The 14,834-nt window shown below is 48.3% G+C and overlaps 1 protein-coding gene across 1 annotated transcript in view; it reads left to right on the top strand.

Moving 5' to 3' along the window:
• The window catches only part of SUCLG2 (succinate-CoA ligase GDP-forming subunit beta), a 222,894-nt gene that overhangs the window by 118,617 nt on the left and 89,443 nt on the right, over positions 1-14,834 (top strand). The gene's annotated exons all lie outside the window — the stretch shown is intronic.

Raw genomic sequence — 14,834 nt, 5'->3', positions numbered from 1 at the left:
TTACACATTAGGTGTACGCGCGCCGCGTGCACGGACGTCGGAAACTTTTTCCCTTAGCGGCTCCCGGCGGGCCCCCCCTTCCCGCCAGAGCGGCGCCCCGCTCCAGGGTATATATATCCCTGCCGACCCGACCACTCCAGTTCCTTCTTACCGTCCGTGGCGGCGTTGGAACAACTCTGTCTCTCGTCTGAGAGTGTCCCTTAGCAATAGTCAATTAGAGTTCTAACAGTTATCAGTTAGTTGTTGTAGTGTTTAGTCAGTAGTTAACAGCTCATTAGAGTACTTAAAGTTCCTGCCGGGGTTGTTTGTTCAGCCCCGGCACCGGCCCCGGGCGGTGGGGTATGCCACACGCCCAAGGCTTCAAGGCTTGTGCCACGTGCCGTAGGCCCATGCCATTGAGCGACCCCCACGCTTCGTGTCTTCGTTGCCTGGGGGAGGCTCACCAGAAAGAGCGCTGCAAGATCTGTAAGGCTTTTAAGCCCAGAACTAAAAAAGAGAGGGACTTTCACCTTAAGCAGCTGCTCATGGAGACGGCGTTACAGCCCTCCACTTCGACGGCACCGTCTGCCTCCGTGCGGAGTGCCCCTGCCTCGGTGCGAGAACCGGCGCCGGTGGGTCATCCGAAGACCGCGGCACCGGCCCAGCGGGGAAATACACGACGCCGATCGTCTTCGCCGGCGAAAGTGAAGGGCCAACCTAAGGCCCGAGGTCGCTCCCCGCACAAGAGGGCGGCACCGGTAAAGACCTCGAGTGCCCCTAAGGCCGATACGGCCCCAACACGGACCCCGGTAGTGGCTCCGGCGCCGAAGGGCCCGTCGAGCCCCGGGATGGGCGCGTCGAGCGGGGAGGAAGGGCTGGAGGAGCTCGTGGAACAGCCCTCCACTCCGGACACGTTTGAGGCAGCTAAGGACCTCATTGCCTTGTCCGTCGAGGCCCCGGCACGCGCTGAAGGCACGCGCTGAACCTGAAGGCCCCGGCACGCGCTGCCGCGCAGAGGCAAGCCGGCGATGGTGCGCCCATCACGTTCGCCGTCCCGGCACCGTTCCAGGGACCGGTCCCGGTCGAGCTCCGTCTCGGTGGACTCCCGGTTGCCCTCGGCGCAGGAAGCACCGCAGCAGTCGGGCTTCAGCAAACGGTCGGCACCGACTCAGCAACCAAGCACGAGTCGGCACTGCGAAGCATCGGCGGTTCGTTACCCGAGGCCGACCAGCCGTAGCCGTTCCCGGTCCCGAGATCACCGGTACCGTTCCAGGTCCAGGTCGGCAAGGCACCGTTCCAGATCCTGGTCGCGGAGGCGCTACTCCCCAAGACCAGACCGGCACCATCCGACGGCGCCACCGTGGCCTTCCAGATCACCGTCAGTGGTCTCGGGGACTGACTCAGACCGATACGGCGGGTATGCCCATAGGTCACAGGACAACAGGGACTACGGTCAGTCCCAATGGGGCCAGCCGAGCCAATGGCCATTCTGGACACCCTGGGCCTACCACCAACAAGGGCCCCCATCGAGAGCCTCGAGATCCGGGCCATCCCGGTACCGATCCCGCTCCCCGCGGCACCGCCCGCAATCGTATAGGGAGGCAACGGTCTCTAGACCACCTGAGCGGGAAGGAGTGGACTCGGCACCGAGTACGGTACCGTCCCAATCCCACGCTGCGGGTCAGGCCGCAGAGGAACAATTGGCTGACGCAGGTTTACAGGACAATGAGGATGGGCAGAAGGCCCCGACCTCTTCCTCCTCGCCAGATGAGGCGGTAGCGGGCACACTGGTGTCCGGCCCTCCCCCGATTGACCACCAGGCACACCAAGACCTGCTTCGCCGGGTAGCCCTCAATCTGGGCTTGCAAGCGGAGGGGACTGTAGAGCAGGATGACCCCATGGTCGATATCCTGAGCCCAGAGGGCCCCTCCAGAGTCGCACTCCCCATTATACGGACAGTACAGTCCAACTATAAGACGGTGTGGCAAACACCGGCCTCTAGTGCTCCAACTGCAAAGGGAGTGGAGAGGAAATACTTCGCCCCATCTAGAGGGTTTGACTTCCTCTTTCTGCATCCATCCCCCTGTTCTTTGGTGGTCTCGGCAGTCAATGAAAAGGAGCGGCATGGCCAGCAAGCTCCTGCCCCCAAGGGCAAGGAAGCCAAGAGATTGGACTTGTTCGGGAGAAAAGTCTATTCTTCGGGGGGCCTTCAACTGAGGATCGCCAATCAGCAGGCGATTCTAAACAGGCACAATTTTAACTCTTGGGCATCAGTCGCCAAGTTTAAGGACTCCCTCCCATCTGACGCGCATCAGGAGTTCACGGCCCTGGTGGATGAGGGAATGGCAGTGGCCAAGACCTCTTTACAGGCCGCACTGGACTCAGCCGACGCTGCGGCTAGAACAATCGCGTCGGGAGTCGTGATGAGGCGTTCGGCGTGGTTGCAGGCTTCAGGTTTCCCGCCCGAGGTGCAGACCACGCTGCAGGACCTCCCGTTTGAAGGTTCGGGCTTGTTCTCCGACCAAACGGATGCCAGGCTACATAGCCTTAAGGACTCCCGAGCGACCCTTAAGTCGTTGGGTATGCACACGCCGGTAACGCAGCGTAAGCCCTTCAAACCCCAGCCGCCGCAAAGGCATTACCACCCTCGGCCCCGACACGAGCCTTACCGCCGTCGAGGCAGGGATAACAGGCGGAGACGTAACAATACGCCTAACCAGGGCCAGAGTCACGGCCAGGGCAAGCCACAGCCAGGCAATAAGCCAGGCTTTTGAAGTTACGCCCGAGGACAGCGTACCATATCCCATTCCGGATCCTCCTCTGTCTTTCAAAGACCGCCTGTCCCATTTCTACCCGGCATGGTCGCGCATAACATCGGACCAATGGGTCCTGCGCACAGTGAAGGCGGGCTATACCCTCCAGTTTTCCTCGCCCCCTCCCTGCCATCCCCCTTCCCCGTCCCTCTTCAGGGACCCTTCTCATGAGCAACTTCTCAAGCAGGAGGTTCAGTCCCTTCTCGCTGCTGGAGCAGTAGAAGAGGTTCCAATAGACCTGAGGGGAAAAGGATTCTACTCCAGATACTTCCTGATCCCCAAGGCAAAAGGAGGCCTCCGTCCTATTTTGGACCTGCGCGATCTAAACAAGTTTCTGATCAAAGCTCGCTTCCGTATGGTCTCCCTGGGAACTATTATTCCATCCCTGGATCCGGGGGATTGGTATGCTGCCCTCGATATGAAAGACGCCTACTTTCACATCTCAATCAATCCGGCCCACAGACGTTTTCTGCGCTTCGTCGTCGACCAGCGCCACTTCCAGTTTACGGTCCTGCCCTTCGGCCTGGCGTCAGCACCACGAGTGTTCACAAAGTGCATGTCCGTGGTAGCAGCCTTCCTTTGAAAGAGAAGGATGCGTGTATTTCCGTACCTGGACGATTGGCTACTCGCGGGCAGGTCGGAGGCCGAGGTCCGGTCTCACGTGACGCTGGCCCTGCAGACGTTCGACAAGCTCGGCCTCCGGGTCAATGTGCCCAAGTCCACATTAGTCCCCACACAGAGGCTGGACTTCATAGGTGCAACCCTGGACTTGGTAACCGCACAAGAGAGCCTACCAGAGGCACGGTTCAGGTCAATTCACAGAGCTGTAAGCACAGTCCTAATGTTCCCCACGACAACGGCAAGGTGTTGCATGCAGATTCTGGGGCATATGGCAGCTTGCACACACGTGGTCAGACATGCCCGCCTGAGGCTTCGGCCCCTACAGTTGTGGTTCGCCCATACGCACCGCCCCAACAGAGACCCATTGGATCAGGTAGTCACGATCCCAAACCAGGTGCTCGGCTCGCTACGCTGGTGGCTAGATCACCAACAGGTATGCAAAGGGATCCCCTTCGATGCCCCACAGCCCACTCTGACGTTGGTAACAGACGCATCGGACTTGGGTTGGGGGGCACACCTGGGAGAACTGCGGACCCAAGGACTGTGGTCCAGAGAAGACAAGCTGCTTCACATCAATCTGAAGGAGCTAAGAGCGGTTCGCCTCGCCTGTCAGACCTTCCGCGCCACCTTAAAAGGTCACAGCGTGGCAGTCCTGACGGACAACACTACCGCCATGTTCTATATAAACAAGCAGGGCGGGTCACGGTCTTCTCCCCTCTGTCGCGAGGCACTCCAATTATGGAACTTCTGTATAGCCCATGCGATACACCTCATCGCGACGTATCTTCCGGGGATTCAAAACGGCTTAGCAGACCGCCTCAGCCGATCCTACCGAATGCACGAATGGACGTTGAGGCAAGACGTCCTGCATTCGATCTTCCGGAGGTGGGGCTTTCCCCGGGTGGATCTATTCGCCACCAGAGACAACAGCCAATGCCCTCAGTTCTGCTCGTTCCAGAACCTCAGCCGGGGGTCATTAGCACACGCTTTCATGATTCCATGGGGAGGGAGCCTGGGATATGCTTTCCCTCCATTCCCACTCATACACAAGGTTCTCCTCAAAATCCGCAGGGACAGGGCGACGATCATACTTATCGCCCTGGCCTGGCCACGCCAGCATTGGTTCACGTCCCTGCTGGAGCTGTCAATAGCCGATCCAATCACCCTCCCCCTCCATCGCGACCTAGTCACGCAAGACAAAGGTCGCCTACTCCACCCGAACCTGTCTTCGCTACATCTCACGGCATGGCATCTCTCTGGCTGAATGATGCAGAGCACAGGTGCTCTCACCAAGTCCAGCAAATCCTCCTTAATAGTCGGAAGCCCTCGACAAGAGCGACCTACCTGGCAAAGTGGAAAAGGTTCTCCCACTGGTGAGAGCCTCAACGCATACAGCCTTTACAAGCCTCGGTTCCGTCGATCCTGGACTACCTTCTGCACCTAAAGAATCAAGGGCTTGCGCCCGCCTCTATTAGGGTTCACTTAGCTGCAATCTCGGCCTTCCATCCGGGAGAGGTGGGAGTGTCAGTGTTCTCCAACCCCACAATGGCCCGATTTCTCAAGGGGCTGGAAAGGGTGTTTCCCTACTCGCGCCCGCCTGTCCCGACGTGGAGTCTGAACCTAGTCTTAACAAGACTCATGAGTTCCCCCTTTGAGCCCCTAGCCACTTGCTCCCTTACGCACCTCTCGTGGAAGGTGGCATTTCTCGTGGCCATCACTTCGGCCAGAAGGGTATCGGAATTGAGAGCCCTCTCTTCGGAACCACCCTATACAGTGTTCCATAAGGATAAGGTGCAACTGAGGCCGCACCCCAAATTCCTCCCAAAGGTGGTAACACAGTTTCACATGGGGCAGGACATTTGCCTACCGGTGTTTTTTCCTAAACCCCATACGGACCCTCACCACCGCAGCCTACATACCCTGGATGTCCGCAGGGCGTTGGCTTTTTACCTGGAACGGATCAGGCCATTCCGCAGATCGCCCCAGCTGTTTGTTGCTATTGCGGAGCGTATGAAAGGCTTGCCTATCTCGTCACAGCGCTTATCGGCATGGATTGTGCATTGTATACGCACTTGTTACGAGCTCGCCAATGTTCCGGCCCCGGAGATCCGGGCCCACTCGACTAGAGCCCAAGCGTCCTCAACGGCCTTCTTGGCGCAAGTCCCTATCCAGGAGATCTGTAAGGCAGCCACCTGGTCGTCGGTGCACACGTTCACAGCCCACTACGCGATCCATCATCAGACCAGAGAGGACGCGATGGTCGGTCGGGCCGTGCTACAGTCAGTTGTATCTTGACTCCTACCCACCTCCAATGGTAAGTTTGGGAATCACCTAATGTGTAATGGACGTGAACAATCACTCGAAGAAGAAAGAACGGTTACTTACCTTCTGTAACTGTTGTTCTTCGAGATGTGTTGTTCACGTCCATTACACTTCCCACCCTCCTTCCCCTCTGTCGGAGTCTCCGGCAAGAAGGAACCGGAGTGGTCGGGTCGGCAGGGATATATATACCCTGGAGCGGGGCGCCGCTCTGGCGGGAAGGGGGGGCCCGCTGGCCCGACGGGAGCCGCTAAGGGAAAAAGTTTCCGACGTCCGTGCACGCGGCGCGCGTACACCTAATGTGTAATGGACGTGAACAACACATCTCGAAGAACAACAGTTACAGAAGGTAAGTAACCGTTCTTATCAGCGTCTGCATGTTGCTTGGTGACAAACAGCAACTTTTTCTTACTTTTTATGCAAAGTATTTTTGCTCATGCTATTGTAATTAGTGGGCTAGAGAGGGAAAAATCATTATTTTAGGATTTCATCTTGAATGTACAGGTAAGTTGAGTTATAGATGCGTGAACATGAAAGATATCAGAGCATAGGAGAGAGGAAGACCTATTGGACTAATGGAGTTCACACCTGATTGTATCCTTTGGGAAGGTGAAGGATTTGCTTCCCCAATGGAAGTAGGTATAATAATAAGACTCTGCAAGATAAAGATAGGAAGCTGCTTTATCTTGCACATTTTCTGTTGGTGGCTTTTTCTGATATAACCCTGCCTTTCTGCACTCTTGGTATATTAATTACACCAGCTTGTCTTCACAGCAATTTACTGGACATGTACAATACACCATTTATGTTTCCTCTGGGTTTGCCCCTGTCTCTTTACAATGTTGTAAATGCATTGAAAAATTATAGTCTTGAAAAAATAATAGTAAGTTAGGTTTGGTGCAGTAGAAGGATGTGTTTGAATTTAAGAGACATGGTGGAGAACAAAAATATCGCCCTAATCCTTTACATCAAGCCATTAATAATGGGACAAACTGCAAAAGTCTTAGATATTCAGGTAAACCTTCAGGACAGAATTGAATGGAGCAACAGCATCTAACCTGGCAGGAAGAGCTGTAAAGAAAGGCATTGATTCTTGGGAGATGTGATACATGGAAGAGCAGTGAGAAGAGGATTTATTTCAGGAGTGGCGTAACGGAGTGGTGGAGAGGAAGCTGAGGAGGCTATGGCATCAAGGAAAAAGGTTGTGGTTTGGGTGTGGTCAAGTAGAGTGCTGGTAAAGGAGCCGGTATGAAGTGCAAAGGATGGCATAACTCAAAGCTGAATCTGTGTTTCAACGGAGTGTAAGAGAGGCAGACTTCTCATTCATTTCAATAGGCAGCAACCACATTTGGCAATCAGCCATTGTGTTATACAACCAGGATGGAATTTTTCAAGGACAAGGAAGTAGAGATTGTTGGGCTGGCTAACACTATGTATTACAATAAATAAGATGTATTATCAAAGTAGAATATGACATCCATGCCGCTCTTTGTGATAGTATTATAGCAATTAGTGGGTGGCAAATTATTCACCATATACTTATTTAGATTTAAATGAAACCTACAATCTTATATTATACACTGCTATTAAAATAATGAATGCTAAATGCATGTACACACAAGGGCTTAGAACACATTCCCATTATCAGGCCCAGATCGCTTTTGGGTTTATCTACACAGGAACATAAGAATGGGCATGGTGGGTCAGACCAATGGTCCATCTAGCCCAGTATCCGGTCTCTGAGAGCAGCCAGTGCCAGATGTTTCAGAGGGAATGAACAGAACTGGGCAGTTTATCAAGTGATCCAATCTCTGTCATCCAGTCCCAGCTTCTGGCAATCAGAGATTAAGGGACACCTAGAATGTGGGGTTGCATCTGTGACCATCTTGGCTAATAGCCACCGTGGACCTATCCTCCATGAACTTATCTAATTCTTTTTTGAACCCAGTTCTTCTTTTGGCCTTCACATCTCCCTCTGGCAATGAGTTCCACAGGTTGACTGTGCGTTGTGTGAAGAAGTACTTCCTTATGTTTGTTTTAAACCTGATGCGCCCCCTCCTGTAAGTAACCAATACTCACTTTGCTACTTCCTATGGTCCCCCACTCCATTAATCCTCTCACTCCTTCCAACAGGATATCCGTTTTTAAAGAGCCTGTAATATGACCTAGCAGCTCTTGCAAGTCTGTTTGCCAGGGCCTGTCAAAGAGGCTATCAGAAAGGTTGGACCCTGCAACCATCATGATGGAATAGTCAAAGGACTTGTTGGAATATGTCAGTCAATACTCAATATCTGGAAGATCTGTTAATTCTGACTATTAGGTTCTCAAACAGCACCCATCACCCTAGCATCAGAGAACTTACCAAAATTATGACATGTAACTGTAAGGATATGTTTCTTCTCTGGCTATTCCCTCCATTTATTAGGGATTACATATGTATTTTGTATTTATTTATTGTGGTGCTGTGGGAAGGCTAGACCAAAGAGGTGGTCTTGTGCATTTTACTCTGAAGCTCATAAGGTTCATATTCACCCTGATCTCTTCTGACATTTAATTCCAGATTCATGGGCCCCTTGCTGAGAAAGCTCTGCTGTTGACCACATGAGTTTCATTTTTTTTTCTGTGAAGTGAGGAGTGCTGGATAGCAGTGTCTAAGGCTGACACATTTGGGATTATAGGAATCTCAAAAATGGCATTTTTGTGTGTGTGGTTGTATTTATTTAGGTATCCAGATTGAGTAGGTATTCATGTGGATGCTGAGGATGTGAACAGACTTAATTATCAGATGCCTTTGGTGGAAGGTAACGTAACGTAAGGGGCAGGTTCCTCCATCTCCCCATCAGTACCACCTAAGTCGTCTTCTGAGATACTCTTCGTCCAGTTGCTGACATCAGCCATGTCACTGGTTCGCTGAAAGATGATGCTGTTAGTGTCAGCTGTGAAGGTAATACGGGGCTAGATGTCATTGGCTTATTGCTAGCATTTTTGGTCTGTAACGTTTCACAGTCTGCTCTAATGGGCTCACTGAGATGAACAAGACGAGAGAGTGGACGGATCCCTATGGGATCCACACCTAGGGCTTTGAAGGTGGAGGAGGCAGTATCTCTTACGTGCCTCTCTCTAGGTTTGGCCTGCGAAGGATCTTTGAAGCTATTTCCACATGATCCACTAACCCCTTCAATTTCTTTGAGTCAGGGCAGCAGGGTTCCATAGTTGGCCATACCACACGCTGTGGAGAAGTAAGACAATAAGATTGTAGATGCATGGCCTATAAATATGGTTCATAAACAGCAAAAGATCATCCTTCAGTATCATCAGCCCCATCTCTATTTGCTGTCCTGGCTAGAAGCCTGACAGGGAGGGATCCAAGAAACTGGCTACATTTAGGTGAAGATGCTCAAAGCAGGACCAACACCAGCTAAATCATCTCAGCCTGGGCGTTGTCAAGCCGGGCCTTAAAAACCTCTAAGGAGGAGATTCCACCACCTCCCTAGGTAACCCATTCCAGTGCTTCACCACCCTCCTAGTGAATTAGTGTTTCCTAATATCCAACCTAGACCTCCCCCACTGCAACTTGAGACCATTACTTCTTGTTCTGTCATCTGCCACCACTGAGAACAGCCGAGCTCCATCTTCTTTGGAACCCCCCTTCAGGTAGTTGAAGGCTGCTATCAAATCCCCCCTCACTCTTCTCTTCTGCAGACTAAATAACCCCAGTTCCCCCAGCCTCTCCTCATAAGTCATGTGCCCCAGCCCCTAATCATTTTCGTTGCCCTCTGCTGGACTCTCTCCAATTTGTCCACATCCCTTCTGTAGTGGGGGGACCAAAACTGGACACACTACTCCAGGTGTGGCCTCACCAGTGCCTAATAGAGGGGAATAATCACTTCCCTCAATCTGCTGGCAATGCTCCTATTAATACAGCCCAATATGCCGTTGGCCTTCTTGGCAACAAGGGCACACTGCTGACTCATATTTAGCTTCTCATCTACTGTAATCCCAGGTCCTTTTCTGCAGAACTGCTGCTTAACCTTGTCCTTGTTGAACCTCATCAGATTTCTTTTGGCCCAATCCTCCAATTTATCTAGGTCACTCTGGACCCTCTCCCTACCCTCCAGCGTATCTACTTCTCCCCCCAGCTTAGTGTCATCCACGAACTTGCTGAGGGTGCAATTCATTCCATCATCCCGATCATTAATAAAGATGTTGAACAAAACCGGCCCCAGGACCTACCTCTGGGGCACTCCACTTGATACCAGCTGCCAATTAGACATCGAGCCATTGATCACTACCCGTTGAGCCCGACAATGTAGCCAGCTTTCTATCCACCTTATAGTCCATTCATCCAATCCATACTTCTTTAACTTGCTGGCAAGAATACTGTGGGAGACAGTATCAAAAGCTTCGCTAAATTCAAGATATATCACATCCTCTGCTTTCCCCATATCCAAAGATCCAGTTTTCTCATCATAGAAGGCAATCAGGTTGGCTTGCTAGTGGGGTAGATTTATCTGTAAGGATATTTTGGAATTTAAGCTTTGTGGGCAGACCGTTCTGGTTTGTGTTTACTTCTCTTGCAACTGGGAGAGATTTGATTTGTGCCTTTAGGAAGTGGTGGTCTGTCCAGGGGTGTTTCTTGTCTATCTAGAGCCTTAAAATCGCATCCAGGATATGACTGATTGTCCATATAGGCCCAGAGATTAGAAACTGAAGGTAGAAAATGTGGAGGGGAGATTTTGGGTTATTACAGCAACAGGAATTGTCATCATGGCTGTTGAAATCTTCCATTCCAATAGGAAAAGATAGTCACCATATCAGACAGCATCTTCATCAGCTCCTTTGGGAGGAGTGGTGATAAATACAAGCTTTTTAATTGTCCATAGTTACTTTGTACATAAACTTATTTTCATTAAAAACTAAATAGAATAGTTTTAATATAGTTTGGTTCCCTTTGCTCAGAAATTCAAGAACTCGGTTGTGAGTAGAGACTGTAACAATCTTTTGTCCAACTGGCCAACAATCTTTTATTCATTAAATCAAACACAGAAGAATTGGCAGAGTAGTAGACAACAGACTTTTCCTGTGCTTTAGATTGAAATTCTGTTGGTATTAGTGACTACTAGAAACTTAAACAAAAACCCCACTTGATAAGTGTTGTTGCAGCTAAGTTGTTTTTTGTTCAGGTTTTTGGACATTAACATGCAGTATCACAAAGTGACATTTTTAAAACAAACATCAGTAGAAATAATTTTCTTGCAGTTCCATGTGACAGTAATTCAGAGATTGAATTATAATCATGATCAAGTGTATGTGTGTGTTTTGAGTATAATGAGCAGTAGTCAAATAAAACTGAATTAGGAAAAAATGATTAATTACCAAAATTTATAAATGCTGCCTTGATACAAGAGCATATTTTTGGTGGTTGTTGGTGGGGTTGTTTTGTTTTTATTTTCTGTTGTTTTCAAAAACCCTAAAGTATTTTGTATAGATTTTGCATTTGGAAAACGAACAACAATATTTCAGAGTGGAAAATACAATTTGAGAATTTTAGTACAGTATTGGATGCTTGGTTTCTAGTTCATCTAAGATGCACTAATGACATAGAAATGGATTAATGACCTTTATTTCATAAATCTTATTCAGTTTAATAAATTTAAGTAAAATTCCTATCAATCAATCATAGCTTTATTACGTTTTCACCCAGTTTGTGAAACTTTTTTTCCGTGGTACAAAGCCAGGACTGTTGTCCAATGTATTTCCACCAGAAGCCAAGTTTTAAACATAAAGGGGAATTCTGCCCTCAGGAACCCCAGTAGACCAAATCTTGCTTGCCTCGTTTATGTGAAAAATCCTATTGACTTCACTAGAACAAATTGGAGTAAGGTGAGCAGCGTTTTTGTTTAGTGTGTGGGTGCTGGGCGGTGCTGGTGGTCTGTGATATACAGAAGGTCATACTAGATGATCTGGTGGTTCCTTCTGGCCTTAAAAATCTGACTCTATGGTTTTTCCATTCACTAAAACGGGGATGCATAGTCAAATAATTTGAGTAAAAGCAAGGTATTGAAATATACACTGATAATGGTTATCTTGTTTGGATCACTTCAAAAAGTGGGGTCCAAATTCTCTTGATACGTATAATGGGGTAAACTGGCTCTTTAAGAGTCGAGGGAGGTCACAAGACCCCATTCCAGGGAGTTGGAATGATCAAAGGCCCAGGAAATGGCCTGGTGTAACAGAAGAGAGACTGCAGTCCCAGGAAATTTTGTGTTGGATGGGGGGAAAACCCCAGGACATTGTTCTTTTAAGGCCCCGGATCAGGAGCCTTGTAGTGTAGTGTGAGGCAGGGTTCCCCTCTCTTCCAGCAATTCGGAGGAGCCCTCTGGATGAGGGCAGTATATCAACTGCTTTCTCCCTCAAATGGGGAGACACAGGCAAGAGAAGGAAGCCAGAGCCAAAAGGCCAGACTCCAGGGAGAGAGAGCTCTGAGAAGTGACCCTGTGAAGAGCTCCATGTGAACGGCGGAAGAGCCAGTAGGAACCTTTGGATGGCAATGATGGACTGTTTGGAATTGTTTGTGGGCATTAAACCTGCCCCAAGCAGAGGGTGTAAGACTTATGAGAGAGGCTGTAAAGGGCCCTGAAGAGGAGAACAGAGGGAGGCTGCTGCAAAGGGAACTCCAGCCACAAGAGACTACTCAGGAAGTGGCAGCCTTGTTACAATAGGATTGTGATGAACAGAGCGATATGAGACCTTTTAAAGAGGCACGATATCTTCAAACAAGTAAATAAATACTGGGGAACAATCCTGGGCTGGTAACAGGCTGGACTCAATTACCAAATAATATGCCGTTTGCATACTAACGATTTTTTTTTAATGTATTAGAAACTTTTCACTTAAATTAGAAGACGTTAAGGGCTGAATTCTCTGGTTCAGGATTTGCATGCGAAACAGGCCCACAGCTGTGGATTGCTGAACAGGGAGAGGTTGCTGCATGTTTCATCTTTCGGCTGTGTGGACCTTCTGCTGCTAGAGAACTGTTGAGAAATCGCCCTGTTGAGAACTCCAGCAAAAAAGGCTAAGGCTGTGCCCGAATCTGATGGCTGTGTGGGAGCAGGGAGGCCAGTGTCTGATGCTTGGGGGACGCATCTGACCTGGAGCTGGGGCAAAGAGTGAAGGTAGCATGTAGGTTCTGCAATGAGGTAGAAGGAGCATCGGGAAGCTGAGTAATGAGTAAGTGCAGGTATTGGTGCTCTTGAACAAGATCGTGCTCTGTAGCTGAGAGATTGATGCGGGGAGCCAGGTTAGTACCTTCTACTGATGAGGTTCAGGGCAGAGGAGAGGTGAGCTGATGTAGCTGGGACAGCCTCTGAGCTTTTCAGGAATGGCTGAGGGTGCAGAAGGTTGCCAAGCAGGGCATCCTCAGAAGGACTGCCGCAGTGGCCGCACCACTTTTTTCCACTCTTCTATACCAGGTGAGTGTAGGAGGGGAGCAGGAGCAGAGTGCCTGGAGGAACTGCATGAGTGGCAGAGATGCATGGAATTCTCCCTCTGCCCATTTGCTGCTTTGTTCACAGCAGAGGATGCCAGCAGCATTTCATCCTTTAAAAACTTAACAAAAAAAAAAAAAAAAACCCAACAACACACCCTTCTGTATCTAGGCACATTTGAATAGCTTATTGCAATTATTTATCCTGAAAAAATACAGCACAGCACATGAAGAGAGTTTGTTCTTGTCAAAATAACAATTCAGATGGGCTTATTTTTTGCTGCTTTCATTTTTCACTTATGTCTGCATTTCTGTTATGAAATGTATTGTCCTGTGTGTTTCCTTTTGTCTCATTTTGTAACACATTCCTTTGTTAATATTCTTGGGTCAAAGGCCTATAACTGTCAATATTTATTTATTATTTTTTTGTTCTCGGTGTAAGCTGTTGAATTAGCAACTCCCCAAATCTTTTACTACTAAGAAAAACAACAAAAACTCTCCATGAATATAAGTATTGAAGCTTTCTTTGATATTTATTCAGAAGGAAAATTCATTTGTATAATCTATCACGCGTGTAACAATGTGCTTTTGATGGTGAAAATTGTTTGATAAATATTAATAGGTGTTGTTTTTTTCTTGCTACTTTGTACGTAGTGTGGCCTTTTGTTAAAGATGAATGTTCCACAGAAATAAGATTCCGTTAATGTGACACTGAAAATGTTTGTCTAAGTTAAACTTAGAATGGAAAACCAAATGCCCCCCAAACTGCATTTTATTCTAGCTCTGGGCGTTTCATTAAATAAGCCAGGGAGCATTCGAAAAGGGAAGTTGGTTGCATGGTTCTGATGTTGGTATAGGCCCTAATTCATTGTTAACAAAAATTAATGCATTACTAATACATTGGAAAGCATATTATTGACTTCACATATTTCTTGTTCTAGCAGATTCCCACATGACTTACTCGCATAATTTGTATTTATTATAGGGTAAGATCTAGAATCTTCCATGGGATATTTATCACATATGTACACTAGTAAGCAGCTCTCCAAAATTGCAGTAGCTGTGACTGGTCTTGATCTATTGTGATTTATTCCAGTACTGATTGTGAGTCGAGGGCAGAAAATTCTTTTATTTAAAAGAATTCAAATAAAACTATTCCATCAGAAAGTAAGAGTAATACTTTCCTATATGGTATTCTCTTTTGTTTGCTCTCTGTGTATGTCTGTGTATATGTGCACACAACAGTGGCAAGACACAGCTGAAGACACAATAGATACAGACAAACATTGCTATCAGTTTTATATTATAATAATAGCATTAATGGTTTCCAGGCATTTAGTCTGGCTGGCTTGCCGCAAAACATCAATTGCTTCAGCCAGTCATTAATTTCTAGTAAACGTCCAAACCAGAGGTCATTAGTGCTTAAATAATAATTTGTATATATTCTTATTTTTACTATTACATTTTTAATCTATTAAGATGTTTGCCTTTGCAAAACCCATAAAAGTAGTCAGTCAGTGTTCATCATATCCGTTCATAGTAAACTCATTTTTCACCCTTAGAATTAAAATAGCCCATAACTATTATTAAAGATAGTCCTATTTAGTTGCTGCTTA

This window comes from Malaclemys terrapin, chromosome 7 (assembly GCF_027887155.1).
Source record: "Malaclemys terrapin pileata isolate rMalTer1 chromosome 7, rMalTer1.hap1, whole genome shotgun sequence".
Lineage (NCBI taxonomy): Eukaryota > Metazoa > Chordata > Testudines > Emydidae > Malaclemys > Malaclemys terrapin.
The sequence above is the reverse complement of the archived record's forward strand: the minus strand, read 5'-3'. Positions and strand labels throughout refer to the sequence as shown.